The sequence below is a fragment of the Humulus lupulus genome, chromosome X (assembly GCF_963169125.1).
Source record: "Humulus lupulus chromosome X, drHumLupu1.1, whole genome shotgun sequence".
In the NCBI taxonomy this organism is placed as follows: Eukaryota; Viridiplantae; Streptophyta; class Magnoliopsida; order Rosales; family Cannabaceae; genus Humulus; species Humulus lupulus.
The window spans coordinates 106,678,668-106,695,149 of record NC_084802.1 but is presented as its reverse complement, the minus strand read 5'-3'; the positions used below and the strand labels follow the sequence as shown (position 1 = coordinate 106,695,149).

The following is a 16,482-nucleotide window of genomic DNA, read 5'->3' as shown; positions in this document are numbered from 1 at the left end:
TCATGGCTTAAGTAGTTAGTATTAGTTCTTTAAACTAAGGAATACATACCTGTCAGTCTCAATTTAAAAGCCTTAGTTCTTTAAACTAAGGTGATGCTCGACATTCTCTCCATAGTAGTAAAATAGAGACTAATAGCTACAGTTTAAAAGACAAAATAATACATTTAATTAATTGCCTACCAAAGATCTTATCCTATAAAAGGTTATATAGCATGAAAATTTCATCGAACTTTCCTAGTCCCATCTTTTAACTAGAGTGTTATATTCTTTTTGCTAAAAGCTAGGAAATCTCTATGATGATGGCTACCTTTTCACGACCTCAATTGCTACCTACAGTCGTTCAAATATCAATATTGAACAAATATTGCACTATTACATCCTATTGGATGCTAAAATTATAAATCATATTTTCAACAGTTTCTAGCCTAATTCAATTCTTAATAAGCATGATATAAAGCAGTTACTTCACTATATTCTTTACTGAAAAATGAAACAAGCATACATGGGGTTTCCCAAGCAAGAAAAAAAATAAGTCATTTAGTTTTTGGAGTGGAAAAAAATTCTATCAACAAAATTTTTTCGTTCTTTAACTACTAATACATGTGTGACACCATAAAACTATATGTTCTCTCATAAATACCTCCCTCCCAGTCCCAATGGAGTGACTAATAAACCTCTTTTAATATGTGGAGGGAAAGAGAGGCATACTTGGTTTCAAATATGTATCCAAGGAAAAAGAGTCCATTCCAGAGTTGTCTGATTATTTTGTAGGCAACCCTGTATTAACACATGTAATTAAGTCAAAAATTTCAACACTCAATAGCTTTGCAAGTTGCAATGGCCATAATTAGCAGAAAATCACTAGTTTCCATATATCTCAAGTTCACATGTTGTGCTTACTTCAAAACTAAGAGAACAAAACTAACAATTGTATTAATGTTAATCAATGCAACTATTTTAAGAGTAAATTTTAATATATCAATACGCTAACAACAAAAATCGGCCTTTAATACATTTTCATTTATAAGGGTTGTCGCTCTTTAACTTTCATCCCGCTTGTTTATGCTAAAATTTGTAGGAGAAGGGAGAAAAAGTATATTCTGTTAAAAAAAAACAGTTTCATAGCTTAAGTTGCTATTTATTTTCAAATAAAGGGAAACTAAAAACAAAAAATAATAACTGGTAAAAAAATATAGTGGAATGGTTATATTTACAGCCTCTAGAGACAAAGTACTGACCTGAGTTTCTCCACTGGAAGACAGCCCAAAATCAATTTTGCATACAGAACAGTAATCGACCTCCTCATCCGAGAGCATCTCATATATGCATGTTTTGCAAACTGGTTTTAAAGTCATGATTGCATAAGTTAGACTCTGGTTTGCAAGTTGAGTCAAAACACTATTTAAGCAAACAACAACCTCTAAACTTTTGGTTTCTCCAAATAAAAGTCCAGAGAAAACTTTACATTGCTTCGTAACTCCCTTGCACTTTCACTCTATAAACATTTTAATGATTATTCGAGAATATAGAATACTAAAGAGTAAACACACACACACACACATATTTTCCCTTCCGCTAAAGCCTACACTCAGACAAATTGCTATATAAGTCCATACGAGAAATCAAACCCTAGATTTCATGGCAGCAACCCATGGGCCTGACCTCTCAACTTAAGAAATATAAGCCATTAACCCTACCCAGGATTATGCCTCCCTCAGAGTAGTGATATGTTTTTGGGCATTAACATCAACACAGCCAGCTATCTTTCCAACTTTGGCATTAAGATTGCCTTTCACTTGCTTTTTTCTCCTGCAACAGTGTGTTAATAATTAGGGCAAAACCCAAACAAGCAATTTGAATTTAGAAATAAGAAGCAACAAACACACATGACTTCTGACATATTGGCAAGATTGTTATAATCCCAGAACCTACATCAGGAGGCACATTACTGATAAACAATCCGTATAAGCCCATGCCAAAGATCAACATGACAATCCCAGCAAGATAAACATATGTGTCATTGGATTACATTATTAGCAAAAGAAGCTCGTAATGAGAAAAAGATAAGACCAGAAAGCAAGAGAATGAGACAGTTTTCTGTTCAAATATCAGTCCTCAAATAAACCATTTGGATCAATAGAGTGGCACAATTACATTGTTTTTTAGCTCTGTAATAATCAGTTGTAACAAGTCTTGGGAGTTGTAATAGTGAGAAAGAGTGAAAGAAGATAAGCCAGGGCTGAGAGGGTGTTTTCTCGAAAGGGCTTCCAAAGGATACTCTTCTCAGTGTGTTTCTCAAGCTTGTATTGAATGAAGTTGTAACTGTGTAATTGATAATGGAGAAGGAAACAAACATCTTTGCATTTTTTTCTCTGTTATTTCTTTTCTTGTTCATTTGCTTGTGTGTGTGTGTTTTAGTACATAATTGCATACACATTGAGAGAAGGAAAGAACTGTTGAAAAGTTACCAATTGCTTCAACTAGCCGCAGAACCATTTGTCCAGCGTGAATCCCTTTAACATAGCTACTCCAGTAAACTTTATATGCATCAACAATATAAATGCAACCCTAAGATATTTAGTCTTAGTATTCATGTACTATATATAGTACCAAATACACTTATGTTCATCACTATAACTTATACTTAAATATAACTAAAATGAATTGAATAATGGCTATGGTATTTCAATAATTTTGTAGAGAAGAGAAATTACATTGAGAAAGCACAAGAGGGAACCAGCCAATGAACCTGCAACTACGAAAAGTGCCAAAAATCAGAAGTCAAAAATCACTTGCCCAACAGCAAAAGAGTCAGAAATTCTTTTCATTTTCAACATGGTTCATAACCCATTTGAGTATACTATTTTCTAGTTTTATTTCCAAAGATTCAAGCTTTAATTATCATGACAATTGACTAAAATTTAAACAATTTCATAATTTCCAAACCCAAATCTCAGAATTTCATTTAGTTTCTTCCACATGTAGTAGTGACCCTTCACTACAAAACCCCCAAAAGAACTTAACTTTATACAGTGATTGAAGTTTTGAGCTAGCTAACCCTTTCAATGTTGGATTCAGTGGATTGGAAAATTCAAAGAAGAGGGCTGCCGCTGGAGTTGGCGAAAGCGTAATTGAAGCTGTAATTGGGCTGTTTGGGAGAGGAGTGTGAAGAAGCAGAGGATACATGAATGGGGTCAACAATTGGGGTTATGTTTGTGTTTGAGGTTGATTTTGATTCTGGAGAAGAAGAAAGGCTGAGAGAAGAAGTAATGGGTGAAAAAGTATTCAATAATTAAAGAATTAAAGGAATTTTTTATCAAGTAAATTGAATGCAATATGCAATTTTTTAGCGGAGTCAGGAGAACGGCAAGATTGAGCTCTGATTTTTTTGGGGATAAGTACTCATGGCCATTGTTTTAAGCTGTCAGGACCACATTACAATATGCAAACAAAAACATATTATAAACACACAAAAGGCACCAGCAATTATGTTATTAAAATAATAAGTTACCATCAATTAGAAGCTGCATGAACAAGACAAACAAAATTCAAGAAAATATCATGTATAGCTAGATGCATATTACCATATAACATGCACCCAAATGCATATTACCACATATAATACTTGGCTTTTATTGATTTTGTTTTTCTCAGTAAAAGGAAAAGAAAACTGTGACTACACTTTGTTCATGGAAATTGTTACGTACATGGAAATTGAATAGAGTACTGCATAAAAATAATATATTACACTCAAAAAGCAACAAAACCAGAGATAAGAGAAAACTTCACTTCTTAATTAGCTAGCATATATGGAGTTAAAAGTGTTCATAGAGCAGCAAACAAGTGGCCACAGTACTCTAAATTTCAAACATATGGTTCCAATTCTATGCGAGGCAAAGAATTCAAGATGAAAAAATAAATATAAAAAGTAACAATGAATTTATAATAGCTAATACAATGCCACTGTAATATAACCATATGGAAAACAACTAAATTACTAGAATAATGCTATTGAAAATAACCATGAGGTGTAAACAAACTATTACGTGATGGATTGCAGCTTCTAAAATTCATAGAAATATTACATATACTAAGGAAAAATATTGTGTGTTTTCAAAAGTGTAAAGCATAGATAAAACATAGGAGATCTAATTATGAGACAAGTATATTTGTAGAAAAATTTGCCAATGTTAAGTCAAATCGTCAGCTGCTTTACTATCTAATAAATCAGGCAAAAGGTTAATACATATACGAAATGAGAGAGAGATTGACACTAATTATTATGATATTCATACATATATTTGTTTCAGGCCAACTGTGCCAAAATAGCAATATAAAATAGATCTGCAAACACAGAGGCGGTGGCTTGGAAAATGAACAGTGACAGTTTGGGTTTCAGATCAAGCATCTGGGTCTAATAACATAAATGAGCGGGTTTGGAACAAAAATGGAGCCATCGTGAGGGATTGCATATGCTCGGCATTAGGGAGAGAAGAGGCATTTATTTTTATTTGTTTTTAAAAAATACCCACAAAAGTTGAAGTCTTTATGGGAGAAAAAGAAAACTTACACCCGAAATTCTAATGCTCACAAAAAAGAAGAGGCATTTATTAAACCTTAATTTTTTTTTCCAAAGCTAGAACTAGTCAACCCAACATAGATTTTCAACTTTCTCAGTCAAACATGATAATATATATAACCCCAAATTGAGAACCACGAAAGAACAGATATACCAAGAACCAAAAATCCTATATTATAATCCATAACCAATTGTGTCAGTTCTAATTCCCAATACAGAGACTCATAATATATATACGCACTAGATGTGAACGGGCTTGGTGTTGGGTTTGGGTTCAAGAATGGAGTTGAGTTGAACGCCGGTTTGGGCTCAAGCAAGGAGATCATCTCGGCTTGGCTTTAGGGGAGAAGAGGCATCTGGGCTCGACTTTAGGGAGAGAAGATGCATCTGGGCTCAGCTCGGCTTTAGGAGATCAGCTAGTGGTTCGCATCTGGTTCGCTTGGTTTGAGTTGGATTGCAGAGGAGAAGAGAGGCTTAGGGAAAGAGATTGCAGAGGAGGCTGGCTCGGCGTAGGGAGAGGGATATTGCAGAGGAGAGGAGAGGCGTAGGGAGAGAGACAACTCCCTATATAACTGAGGTTTGGGTTTGGGTCTCTCCATTGGGGTCATTGGGGTTTCTATGTTTGGGGTTTGGGGGTTTCCGAGTATGGGTCTGAAAGTGAAGGGAGAGAGAGTATGGTTTCTGTGTGAGACAGAGAGGAAAAATAAGAAGAAGATAGAGGGAAATGAAATTTTTTTTTGGTGGTTTTATTTGGTTTCGCGGGAAACAAAAGGGTGTGTCTGAAATAATTTTTATAAATATATATATCTACAATAGTATTAATTTTTACAATATTTTTCCAATTAATAAAACCATTTTTTTTAACTAATACAAATACATAATTTTTTATAAATACATATTTACATAATTTAGTTTATTTTTACTATTCATTCATTATAATTTTATATTTTTTATTTGAATTTTAGCGATATTTTATGAACTTTTATTAACTGTCGGTGTTGGGGTCAATAGCGACACCTTTTAACTGTCATCATTGGTCTCGAATTAATGTCGGCATTGGGGTCAATAGCGACACATTTTAACTGTTGGTATTGGTCTCGAATTAACTGTCGACGTTGGGGTCAATAGCAACACATTTTAACTATCGACATTGGTCTCGAATTAACTGTCGGCGTTGGGGTCAATAGCGACACATTTTAACTGTCGGCATTGGTCTCGAATTAACTGTCGGCGTTGGGGTCAATAGCGACACATTTTAACTATCGACATTGGTCTCGAATTAACTGTCAACGTTGGGGTCAATAGAGACAGTTATTAGCTGTCGGCGTTGGTCTCTATGCCTACAGTTTTTAACTGTCGGCGTAGAGTCCCGCTAAGCAATTACTACAGTCAACAGAGTTGACTGTCATGGTTGGGTGTCGGGAAATCCCAGTTTTGTAGTAGTGATCTTAGAATGCCATTTAAATTATGTTTTGTTTTAAGAGACTTTCCTAATTATCAGTGGGACTCAGTTATTTAATATTTTTTTGTTTCCTTTGAACTTTGCATAAAAATTTATGTTTTCTTTTAAAACTAATGGCACCAACTTGCATGGTTTTAAGCAAGTCCCCACTGAGACTTTGATAATGAGTGTTATTCTTTTATAAACTATGTTATGCGAATGTTTTTTAAGTATTAGTTTAGGGCGTTCTTTACAAATAGTATCAGAGACGGTCGTCCATGTTTCCAAGGACCCCCCCCCCCCCCCCATACACGCTAAAGATGGGAAAATCTCACTTCACCGCGTCGTAAGTATTTGCTTATGTGTTATTACTTGCTTTTATTTTATTTTTCTATAGTTAACTGCAGTAGTAAATATGCCTCCTGTGTTAAGAACAATAAAGAAATAATTGATTAAGGAGATCTGTGCGATTCCAAAAGTCGAGCTTGACGAAGACCATTACGATTGGCAAATAGCGGTCTTAAAGACGATGAAGGAGGTATGCGATCGTATACAAGGAATAATGAATATGAGGGGAGCCTTGCTTTGGCCCATAGAGAAATTCTGGGTAATGAGTGAGGCGTTGTCGATGTATTCAGAGGCTCTTCTACAGTGGAATCGATCATGGAATGATGTTGTGCCTGAAGACCTAGAGTTTAGAACCATGGAGTTTGCGATTCGCGATTTTCTGGAAAATTACGAATTTAGTCGTCTGGAGTTGGTGCTAGTAAAGACAGATGATGGAGAAATAGAGGAGCGTATATAGACGGTGCATGACGTGGAAGGAGAATCGGCAGTTGAGGAAGTACTGCGAGCCATACCGCATCTGACTGCGAGGATGGAGATTATGGCAAGCGCGCCTAACTATTTCCACATTCCGAAGGATATCTTTAACTATGATTCAGGGGACGAGTCCACCGTCGAGGACTAGAGTCCATTTTTTGATCGTCGCATGGGGATGCCAATGAATAAGATGGAATAACAGTAATTTTCTAAGACCTTAAGGATATATGTTTTGGTTAATTAAACACTTTTTGGGATTGTTTAATTTTGGAATATTTTAAATATTTTGAATACTATGGATATTTTATTGCAAATTTAAGTGATGTGATGTGAATGCATGATTTACAAATACCCATCAATATGCAATGTTCCTTCCTTATGATTTTTCCTGTGATTGCCTTAGAACTTCATCATGTCAACCAGAGGAAGAGGAGGAAGGGGAAGAGGTAGAGGCAGAGGAAAGGGTGCCTCCACAAGGTCTGAAACTACGGCCATCCCTGACATTGAAGTGCCATCTGTTCAACCTGCAGCTCCAGCAGCGCCAACTGTGGACCTGGCTGCAGAGGTGGCAAGGTTAAGAGAACAGTTGATACTAAGAGATGAGGAACTAGCGCAAGCTAGACAAGCACCACAGACATCTCAAACGCACCCTATACCTCAAGTACTAGTGGCACAACCTCAGCCGCCAGTACCACCACCCGCACCACTACCTGTAGCCTATGGGTTCGAACCAGTCTATGAACGCTTCAAGAAACAAGCCCCACCGACGTTTGAAGGGAAAGCTGATCCAATGGTGGCAGAAGATTTGCTAAGGTCTGTTGAGGTTATTTTTTATCATATGGAGTTAGATGATCGCCAAAGGGTTTCCTGCGTAACTTATCTACTTAAGATGGATGCACGAATTTGGTGGGACGTGACTAAACAGACCCGTGATCCAAATACCATGACTTGGGCGTAGTTTGTCCAGGCATTCAGTAAGAAGTATTATAGTCCAGCGGTGCTAGCAACTAAGGTTGATGAATTTATAACTCTGGTTCAAGGGAGCCTTTCGGTCACCGACTGTGCACAGAAGTTCGATAGATTGGCCAAGTTTGCCCCTGAAGTGGTGCCGACTGATGCAGTGCGAGTCCAGAGGTTTGTAAGGGGACCCAAACCGATGATCGCGAGGGATGTTAGGATGACCAGCGCCGAGGTGGTCAGTTATGCAGAGGTATTGGATAGAGCTCTTGAGGCTGAATGTTTGGAGAAACGAATATGGAAGGATAATGCCACTAGAAGAGAGAACCACCGCAACAAGAACTTCCATGAGAGCAACAAGAGAAAGGCTATCGAAGGGCAGAATAGTGGGGTTGATAAAAGACCTAGAGCTCCAGTCACGAACAGCAACAACCACAACTCTCAGAACCAGAGCAACCACAATATCTGCTTTAATGACCGGAACCGTGGGAACCAACAGGGCAACCGAGTCGAGTATCTTACCTGCCCTAAATGCATGAGGAAACACCTAGGAGAGTGCCATGCCGGTTCCAACAAATGCTTCAAGTGCGGCCAGACAGGACATTTGCAGAAGAATTGCCCACAATGGAAGGCGAGACAGAATAACAATAATAATCTGGTGCCAGCAAGAGTCTTCGCCTTAACTCGGAATGAAGTGGCCAATAGCAACACCGTGGTTACAGGTCAGCTCCCTATATCTGGTACAATGTGTAGAGTCTTAATTGATTCTGGAGCAACTCATTCCTATGTTTCCATGAATGTGATTGATAGACTGAATATGCCTTATAAGATGTTTGAACATAATTTTAGTACATTGTTGCCAACGGGAGATATGATGTTGTCAAATAAGTGGTTACCGTCAACACTTGTAACGGTAGAAGGTAGAGAGTGCCCAGCAGATCTCATAGAACTGAGTATACCGAATTATGATGTTATACTCGGCATGGATTGGTTATCCAAGCATGGGGCTACGATAGACTGCCGAAAGAAGACCGTTGAATTCAAGCAAAAAGAAGGAGAGGTTTTCTTCTTTAGAGGTGAAGTAGCAGGCCTTCGAACACCCATAATATCTTCACTGGAAGCACGGAATATGATGCAACATGGATGTTCGGTGTTCCTTGGCTGTGTAGTGGATAAGTCCAAGGAGTTAGAACTAAAGCCAAAAAATGTTCACATTATTTGTGAGTTCCTGGAGGTGTTTCCCGAGGAATTACCAGGACTACCCCCGGACAGAGAGATCGAGTTTGTAATCGAGCTTGCACCTGAAACTGCACCGATATCTAAAGCACCCTATCAAATGGCGCTGGTAGAGTTAAAGGAACTTAAGAACCAACTACAGGAGTTGTTGGACAAAGGGTTCATAAGACCTAGCCATTCTCCATGGGGAGCACCAGTCCTATTTGTGAAGAAGAAGGACGGGAGTATGAGAATGTGCATTGATTATCGAGAGCTTAATAAGGTCAACATTAAGAATAAGTATTCTTTGCCTAGGATAGACGAACTTTTTGATCAGCTACAAGGGGCTTCAGTGTTCTCGAAGAGTGATCTGCGATTTGGGTACCATCAGTTGAAGGTGAAAGAGGGAGACATTCCAAAAACGGCCTTCAGAACTCGCTATGGGCACTACGAATTCTTAGTGATGTCCTTTGGACTCACCAACGCCCCAACAGCCTTTATGGATATGATGAATAGGGTATTTAAGGATTTCTTGGACAAGTTCGTAGTAGTGTTCATTGATGATATCCTCATTTACTCAAAGACCAAGGAGGAGCACAAAGAGCATTTGAGATTGACTCTGAACAGTTTACGGGAACATCGGTTGTACGCCAAGTTCTCTAAATGCGAGTTTTGGCTGGAACAGGTAACCTTCTTAGGGCACATAGTTTCCAAGGATGGGATTGCAATAGACCCATCAAAGATCGAGGCCATTAGAGACTGGCCCCAGCCAAAGAATGCCTCAGAAGTACGAAGTTTCTTAGGGTTGGCAGGTTATTATAGGAAGTTTGTCGAGGGTTTCTCAAAGATCGCTACCCCATTGACCAACTTAACCTGGAAACATCAGGAGTTCGCATGGACAAAAAAATGTGAAGAGAGTTTTCAGACCATGAAGGATAAGTTCATTTCCGCGCCTATCCTTTGTGTTCCCACTGAGGGTGGAAAATTTGAGGTGTACTGTGATGCATCAAAGAACGACTTGGGATGCGTGTTGATGCAAGAAGGGAAGGTGGTAGCTTATGCTTCCAGACAACTCAAGGATTATGAGCAGCGATATCCCACTCATGACCTTGAATTAGCAACTGTAGTATTTGCACTCAAGATATGGAGACATCACCTGTACGGAGATAGGTGTGAGATATACACCGACCACAAAAGTCTGAAATACTTTTTCACACAAAAGGAACTGAACATGAGGCAGCAAAGGTGGTTGGAATTAGTAAAGGATTACGATTGTGAGATTCTATACCACCCAGGCAAGGCAAACGTAATTGCCGATGCTTTGAGCAGGCGGGGACATGGGAGTGTCTCAGCGCTGCATGCAATAGAGATGCCTCTTCAGAAAAAGATCATAAATGCTAGGATTGAAATTGTGACAGGAAGTTTAGCAAACCTCACATTGCAATCCTCTTTACTGGAACAAATTTGAGAAGGACAGAAATTGGATGAAGCCTTGGTGAAACAAGAGGCTTTCGTACAAGAAGATGGCAACAACGATTTCACGATGTCTAATGGTGGATTGCTAAGATACAAGGATAGGATTTGTGTGCCTGACAGTGCTGAGATTAAGGAAAGTATCATGAAAGAAGCGCACACAACGCCTTATTCCTTGCACCCAGGGTCCACGAAAATGTACCAAGACCTTAAGGCATTATATTGGTGGCATGGAATGAAGAGGGACATTGCTGAGTTTGTTGCTAGATGTTTGACATGCCAGCAAGTCAAAGCGGAACACCAGAGGCCAGCAGGGTTGCTTCAACTGCTCTACATTCCTGAATGGAAATGGGAGGATATCACGATGGATTTTGTGGTAAGGTTGCCTAGAACCACCAGGCAGCATGACTCAGTGTGGGTGATAGTAGATAGACTCACTAAGTCTGCCCATTTTCTGCCAGTTAAGACCACATTCTCGGCGGATCAATATGCTGACTTGTATGTTAGTGAAATAATGAGGCTTGATGGGGTGCCAAAGTCGATAATTTCTGATCGAGGGTCAGTTTTCACATCAAACTTTTGGAAAGGGCTACAGAGAGCTATGGGATCAAGACTGAAGTTTAGCACCACTTTTCATCCTCAGACCGATGGCCAGTCTAAGAGGACTATACAGATATTAGAAGACATGTTGAGGTGTTGTGCCTTGGACTTTTCAGAGTCTTGGAACTGATATCTACCTCTAATGGAGTTCTCGTACAATAACAGTTACCAATCTACCATAGGGATGGCTCCCTATGAGATGCTTTATGGGCGTAAGTGTAGATCTCCCTTGCACTGGGATGAGGTTGAGGAGAAGCAGATTTTAGGTCCTGAAGCAGTTAGGGAAGCCAGTGAGGCGATAGAAAAGATTCGCCAAAGGATGCTTACAGCGCAAAGTAGGCAAAAGAGCTACGCTGACCTCAAGAGAAGGGACATCGAGTTTTCAGTGGGCGAGTTTTTTTTCCTGAAAGTCTCGCCGATGAAAGGTGTGATGCGTTTTGGAAAGAAAGGGAAGTTAAGCCCTAGATATATTGGTCCATTTGAGATATTGGACAGGATAGGGCAAGTTGTGTACCGTTTGGCACTGCCCCCAGCATTAGCTGAAATGCATAACGTCTTTCACATCTCGATGTTGCGTAAGTATGTGTTAGACCCCTCTCAAGTGTTGAGCTACGAGCCATTACAGCTGAAGCAAGACCTGAGTTATGATGAACAGCCTGAGCGCATTATAGAAAAAGGAATCAAGGAATTGAGATCCAAAAGGATTCCACTAGTTAAGGTCCTGTGGAAGAATAGTATGGAACGAGAAGCAACATGGGAGTTGGAGGAAGACATGAAAGCAAGATACCCTGAGTTATTTTGGTAAGAAAGAATTTCGGGACGAAATTCCTTTTAAGGAGGGTATATTGTAGTGCACCAAAATTTTTTTTTTAGATTATTTAAATTTTGTGATGAATTGTTTTATTTAAATGTTGTTTATTTTATTTAGTTGTTGTTTGTTTTATTTGATTGTTTGTTATTTTATTTAATTGTTAGAATTGTTTGGTATAATCTTTTGAATTTAAATTTGTTAATTGTTTGTTTGGTTAATTAATTTAATAAGTGAATAATTGTGTAACATGTTTTTTTTTACTATTAGTGTTACATTTTAAATAAGTGTGTCAATTGAGGTAATTATGTGAGTTTTGGTTGAATGCACTAAGGTGCATGGTAGATATTGATGCACCCTAGTGTTTTAGTGTGTGCTAGTATATGGTAATAGGGTGCACATGTGTGGTTTTTTTACACATTTTATAATTGCCATTTATTGATATTTTTGGGTAGTTTTATTTTAATAAATAGGAAAATAAATAAATAAAATTCAAAAAGGGCAAGTGTTGGGCGTGTAGTGTGTGTAGTGTAGTGGGAAAGGGATTGATTTTTCCATTTATTTTTCTAAGGCAATAAAATCAAATATTTGAAGAAACTAGCTATTTTAGGATAGGATGTGATCACCCTTTATTCTTTTATATCTATTATCATAAAAGAAAATAATAAGAAATTAAGAGAAAATAAAATGGAAATAGGAAACTTACCATTTTATGTTGGTGAGGCTTTATTGAGAGAGTTGAATAAAGGGGAAAGGAAAGGAAGAGGAGAGCATTTTCCTTGTGGTTGTCGTGACCTAGAGAGAGAGAGAGAGAGAGAGAGAGGGTGGCGTGTTAGAGAGAGAGGGAGAAGAAGAAAGAAAGGAAGAAAGAAGAAGAAGGAGAAGAGGAACCAAGTCTAGAGTATGTTTTCTTGTACTTTTGTTTTTCTAATCTCTTTTTCTTGATTATATGATATTGACTTTGTTTATTTGTTGTGTGTGATTGGATTATATGATATGATGTTCATGGATTGATGGAGTGTTTTCTTATTAGTTTATGCATGGGTTTATGTTGTTGGGTTTAATTTTTATGGTTGTGTAATAAGAATATGTGTAGTGATGATGAATGTTTAAAATACATGAAAAGAATAGGTTATTTATTTTATTGTATGTGTTTCGGCCTAAAGGGGTATTCAAAAGCATGATTGTTATTTTTATTATGTTTTATGTCAATGAAAATTTTAGAAACATGATAGGTTGTGGCAAGATCTTGTATGAAGTTATGATGGTTGTGATTTTTGGAATAATTGCATGGTGATAATGTATTGAGAATATATGTAACACAAGATCAATGGTGGTTGTTGTTCATGACTTGTGAATAAGTTCTAAGGTGAATGATGAATTATTGTATACTCATGATGTGATTAAAATGGATAAAGAGGTTAGAAGCATGCTAGGGTTTGTGTTGAAATATTGTGCATAATTGAGCATGAATTTTGTGAATATAATGAAAGGAATAAATTTTATGATTTAATGTGCTTGCTGATTTTTGTACAAAAATGATGTTGTTCATGATGAGATTAATGTTTTGAGTGCTCAAATAAAGTTTGCAAATGTTTTGATGTTTTAAGAAATTTAATGTGAAGTTTAATTATGCTTTGAAATTATATTGTGTATAAATAATTTCTTACAGAATTTTTATTGAATTTTTAGAAAAATATGAGGTTTTAAATTGAATATGGTGATTTTTAAAGGTAAAAATAGTTGCTGGAATTTTTGTGAGAAAATGTGAAGTGTGTTTCACTAAAATAAATTTGATGAGTTTTTGGAACAAATTATTATCCTAAGTTATGGTAATATTGAAAAATTGTATTTTAAAATGGTATGAATGCATATTTTGATAACTTATGATTTTCCTTTATTTTGATTGAGAAAAATATTTAGATTCTATTTATTGTGATTTTTAAAGAAATTAAATAGTGGCTGAAAGTTTGGTTTAAAAGGTTTAAAAAAATGATTATTTAAATTGTCACGTATGGATTTATGTTACATAAAACTAAGTCTTAAATAATTTAAATAAAAATATATTTTTCCCACACTTAAAAATATATTTTCTCACACCATTTATGTGACACAATTAACCAATGTTAAAATTTGTTTTTTTCTAAAGAAACATATTAAAAATAGGTATTTTAATTAATTCCAAGCTTTTTGGTTAATTCTTTGTAATTTGAGATTAATAAATGAAATTGTCACATATTTTATTTTTAAGCTAAATCAAATTATTTTATAAAATAAAATGATGTTTTGAGAAATTTATTCAACTTAGAAATTTTAAGAAAAATAAAGCATGTTATATGTCTATTAATTTTAAAACAATAAAAGTAAGAATTGTAGAATTATCGTTTTTAAAACGTCACAATTACATAATGTTCCCACATATGCATGTTACATGCAAATCCACTTTTACGTCCAAAATTATGTTTATTATTCAACTGTGTGGTTTTTATGAAAAGATCATGCATGTAAAATAGGTAAAATGAGCATTATTCTTTTATGGCTTTATGTGTAGTTCAGAATAATTGCATGTCATGTGTAACTGTTATTATGTGTGCATGGCCCATTCACACATGAGTTGTTTGGGAGGGAAAAATAGTAATTTTATGAACCTAAGAAATGTTGTTTTGGTTATGATATAGGCTAGTTGAAAGATTGTGAAAATTTCTTAGCTTGGACCTGAGGTAAGGAAGTTAGATAGATTCTATGATTTTATGCTATGAATGGTAAGACTGTTGTATGAATTAATTGTTATGAATTATGAATGCCATAATGTGATGATATGTTGAATATGATATGTTTATGGATGTTAGACACATCAAACGAGTTACTATAGATATAAAGACGTAACTCCTAGGGCGGACGTGTCGAGGTTATTCAAGGACCAGAGACTCTTGTTTACCTCATAGGGTGACATGGACAACTAGCGAGCCATGCTCATCATGTATGCTGTATGAATATGATTAGGGTGACATGGACAACTAGCGAGCCATGCTCATCTTGTATGTTGTATGAATATGATTAGGGTGACATGGACAACTAGCGAGCCATGCTCATCATGTATGCTGTATGAATGTGATATGATGATATGTTACGATTACGTTATGATATGCTATGATGATATGTTACGAAAATGTTATGATATGCCATGATGTTTTAGATGAACGTTAGTGTTTGTATTTGTTGTATTCTTACTTGCTTATTGTTTGTACTTCCTTACTGGGCTTTTAGCTCACCCCCTTACTTTCCTTCCAGGTAGCAAATAGGATTTCTTTATGGCACGCGTGGTGACGTGAGGAGTTCTATCATCGTGGGGTGTATGGCATGGGGTAATCCTATGGATGGAAAAACGATCATCTTAGAACGCCATTTAAATTATGTTTTGTTTTAAGAGACTTTCCCAATTATCAGTGGGACTCAGTTATTTAATTTTTTTTTGTTTCCTTTGAACTTTGCATAAAAATTTATGTTTTCTTTTAAAACTAATGGCGCTAACTTGCATGGTTTTAAGCAAGTCCCCACTGAGACTTTGATAATAAGTGTTATTCTTTTATAAACTATGTTATGTGAATGTTGTATAAGTATTAGTTTAGGGCGTTCTTTACAAGATGGGAGCTAGGGAAGGAGGGCAGGTCACAGCGCCACTATGGCTAAGCCGCGGCGTGTGTCTTTTGATTGGGGAGGTTGGGCCTCTGATTGGAGGTAGGTCGCGGCATGGGCATAGGTTTGTGGCTCTTAAGGTGTTTTTGGACCCCTAGAAGGTTTTGAGCGTGGGAACTTAACCATAGGGGCTCAGGATTATTTCCACTAAACGGTTTGGTGGAACCCAAGGTCCTAGAGACTAGGACTTGGTGCGGAAGCCTTTGATCACTCGATATTAGTAGAATCCTATTTTATGGTTGTGACATAAGGTATCACTAAGGGCTCAGAACCAGGATCATGCTAGAGGGTCGTTCTTGTTTATGCTTGCTTGGACTGAAGGTAAGAAAACTGCACCCTGATGGTGTTGTGTGTGATTAGGGCTTGGCCCGTTCATTATGTATTATTATGATTAGGGCTTGGCCTATCTATTGTATTTGAATATGGTTAGGGCTTGGGCCCTTGGATTTGTTATGTTTAGCTATTATTTTAAATGCTTACTGATGAGTACGACATATGGCCCCGTTATATGAATATGTTTGGTATTATTAAAATGGTTATCCAATGGGATTATATGATCAGCGTGAGTATGTGCTTAATTGTAGGGATGTGCCTATCCACATCTGTTCCTTATAAGTAAGATATGATATCCTGGATCAAGGCTTGACTTATGAGTCAAGGACGGCAATAGCGTTGTGCTTTGGTCAAAAGGCATTAGCCTATACTAGCAACGTACTATTACGTTGATCGGCTCTAAGGTCGAAGATGAACCACGAGGGTTGGGCTAGCTCTATGACTAGTGAGATAGAGCTAAGGGCGAGGCCCTGGGTGACTCTATGGTCACATAGCTAGAGCATAGGTTCGAGAGTTGGCATGAAAGCCAACTGAATAGGGCAACGGCCCAGGTCGATC

The 16,482-nt window shown here is 37.1% G+C and overlaps 1 long non-coding RNA gene across 1 annotated transcript; it reads right to left on the bottom strand.

Moving 5' to 3' along the window:
• Nucleotides 1-429: 429 nt before the first annotated feature.
• LOC133804422 (uncharacterized) lies at nt 430-2,751 on the bottom strand. The gene is made up of 5 exons (XR_009878463.1): nt 2,715-2,751; nt 1,933-2,568; nt 1,698-1,809; nt 1,239-1,339; nt 430-777 (listed from the first exon to the last, which is right to left on the bottom strand). It is a non-coding gene; the product is annotated as an uncharacterized LOC133804422 (long non-coding RNA).
• Nucleotides 2,752-16,482: the final 13,731 nt, after the last annotated feature.